This window comes from Apium graveolens, chromosome 3 (genome assembly GCF_009905375.1).
Source record: "Apium graveolens cultivar Ventura chromosome 3, ASM990537v1, whole genome shotgun sequence".
NCBI classification, from domain to species: Eukaryota; Viridiplantae; Streptophyta; class Magnoliopsida; order Apiales; family Apiaceae; genus Apium; species Apium graveolens.
The window spans coordinates 267,846,819-267,849,753 of record NC_133649.1 but is presented as its reverse complement, the minus strand read 5'-3'; positions in this window follow the sequence as shown (position 1 = coordinate 267,849,753).

Sequence of the window (2,935 nt, the reverse complement as noted above, 5' to 3'; positions counted from 1 at the left end):
AAATTGAATATTTGCTAAGTGTTGTTATGTGTTTATCATTCACAGATTTACTATATTCGTTATGTCTTCTGCACTATCACTCTGGAGTATACTAGATGCTCACAAGTTGACTGGTCCTAATTTTGCTGACTGGCTTCGAAACTTGAGAATTGTTCTCAGGGTGGAGAAGCTGGAATATGTGCTTGACTCACCTAAGCCTACTGAACTTGCTAACGATTCACATAATGATGAACATGTTGTGTATCGTAAGTGGATAGATGATGCAAATGTTGCTCAATACATCATGCTAGCTTCCATGAACATTGAGCTACAGAAGCAGCATGAGCATATGGATGCTCACACTATCCTTATGCATCTACAAGAGTTGTATGATGTGGCAGGGAGGACAGCTCGATATGAGATATCGAAGGAGTTGTTCGGTTGTAGGATGTCTGAGGGATCATCCGTGAATGACCATGTACTTAAGATGATCAATTTGATTGAACGTCTTGGACAACTTGGTTTTTCCATGGATAGGGAGCTGAGCCAAGACTTGGTCTTGCAATCACTTCCGGGTTCGTTTTCGCAGTTTGTTGTGAACTTTCACATGAATAAGCTGGATGTCAGCTTGACTGAACTCCACAACATGTTGAAGACTGCGGAATCGAATTTTCCCCCCTAAGAAGAGTTATGTTCTTCTAATTGGTGAAGGTTCCAATCCTAAGATAAGGAAGAGGAACCTTTCCAAGAAGAAGAAAGTAGGTGAAGAAAAGCCGGTTCCACCAAAAGCTGAAGACCCCAAGAGCAAAGTTGTTTGCTTTCACTGTAACAAGGTGGGGCACTGGAAGAGGAACTGCAAGGTTTACCTTGCAGAGTTGAAGAAGAAGAAGGGGAGTGAGACTACCGCTTCTGATTCAGGTATGTTCATGATAGAAATGAATATGTCATTAAGTCAAATTTCTACTTGGGTATTGGATACCGCCTGTGGTTCTTACATCTGCAATTCGTTGCAGGGACTAAGGAGAAGTAGGACTCTTGAGGAATAGGAGGTGATTCTACTGATGGGAAATGGAGAAAGAGTTGCTGCTGAAGATGTAGGATCATTTCATTTACATATGCCTACGGGCAAGACTATTGTTTGAAATAATTGTTATTTTGTTTCCTCGATTGTAAGGAATATTATTTCTATTCCTATGTTGGATTTGGATGGTTTTTCATTTTATTATTAAGAATAATGAATGTTCTATCCTTAGAGATAATATTCTTTATTGACGTGGTATTTTAAATAATGGTCTGTATGTATGTGACATAATTTACTTCAGATTGAACAAACTAATAAAAGAAAAGGGATGATGAAAATCTCACTTTCTTTTGGCACTGCAGACTTGGTCATATTAGTGAAAATAGACTGCTGACATTGCATAAGGAAGGGTTACTTGACCCCTTTTGATTTTGAATCATATCCTACATGCGAGTCTTGTCTATTGGGTAAAATGACCAAATCTCCATTTAGTGGACATGAAGAGAGTGCTGCAGATTTGCTAGGATTGGTACACACATATGTATGTGGACCAATGTCTATGCAAGCCATGGGTGGATTTTCATACTTCATTACTTTCATAGATGATAGATCTAGATTCCGATATGTGTTTGATGAAACACAAGTCTGATGCCTTTGAAAAGTTCAAAGAGTATAACTATGAAGTGGAGAAACAAACCAAAATGGTATTATAACTCTTCGATCAGATCGAGGTGGTGAATACTTGAATGCAGAGTTTCTAGATTATCTCAAATAAAAGGGTATAGTCTCCCAGTGGACTCCTCCAGTTTGGTATCTGAAAGGAGAAATCGAACCTTGTTAGACATGGTTCGGTCCATGATGAGCTATGCGAATCTTCCAGTATTCTTATGGGGTTATGCATTGGAAACCTCAGCATATTTACTGAATAAGGTGCCTTCCAAATCTGTTCCTCAAACTCTATATGAGATATGGAAAGAAAGGAAACCGAGTCTTAAACACGTTAAGATTTGGGGATGTCCAGCTTATATCAAGAAGGTTGACCCAGATAAGCTGGAATCTCGATCCGTAAAATGTAGTTTTGTGGGATATCCTAAAGAGATTTTTGGGTATTACTTTTACACCGATCATCGGGTGTTTGTCTTCAGACATGCTACCTTCTTGGAAAAGGAGTTTATCCTTGAAGGAAATAGTGGGAGCAAAATTGAACTTGATGAAGTTCAAGAATCACAAACTACTATGAATCAAGTGGAAACACATGTTCAGACTGAACAACCTTCTGTGGAACGGCCCATTCGTAGGTCAGGGAGAGTGTCTCGCCAACCTGAGAGGTATTATGGCCTTGTCATTGAGAATGACAATGAGTTGTCAATCATTGATGATGATGACCCTATGACCTATAATGAGGCTATGAGTAGTGTTGACTCAGAGAAATGGCAAAGTGCCATGAAATCCGAAATGGAATCTATGTATACGGTATACAAAAGAAAGATTAGAGCAGATGGCCAGGTGGAGACCTTTAAAGCCAGGCTTGTGGCAAAAGGATTCAAACAAAGGCAATGGATTGACTTTGATGAAACCTTTTACCCGTAGCCCTGTTAAAATCAGTTCGGATTTTGCTTGCGATTGCTGCTTACTACGACTATGAGATCTGGCAGATGGCCAGATGGTTTTCTTTTCAAGGGAAATGAAAACCTAGTGTGTGTAAGCTTCTGCGAACCATATGTGGTTTAAAGCAAGCTTCTCGTAGATGGAACATCCGTTTTGATGAGACAATCAAAGAGTTTGGTTTTATCAAAAACGTAGAAGAACCATGTGTCTACAAAAGGGTTAGTTGGAGCACGGTAACATTTCTTGTATTGTATTGAAAGAGAGTTGACACACATAATAACATAGCAGACCCACTCACAAAGCCACTTTCTGAAAGTCACTTTGATC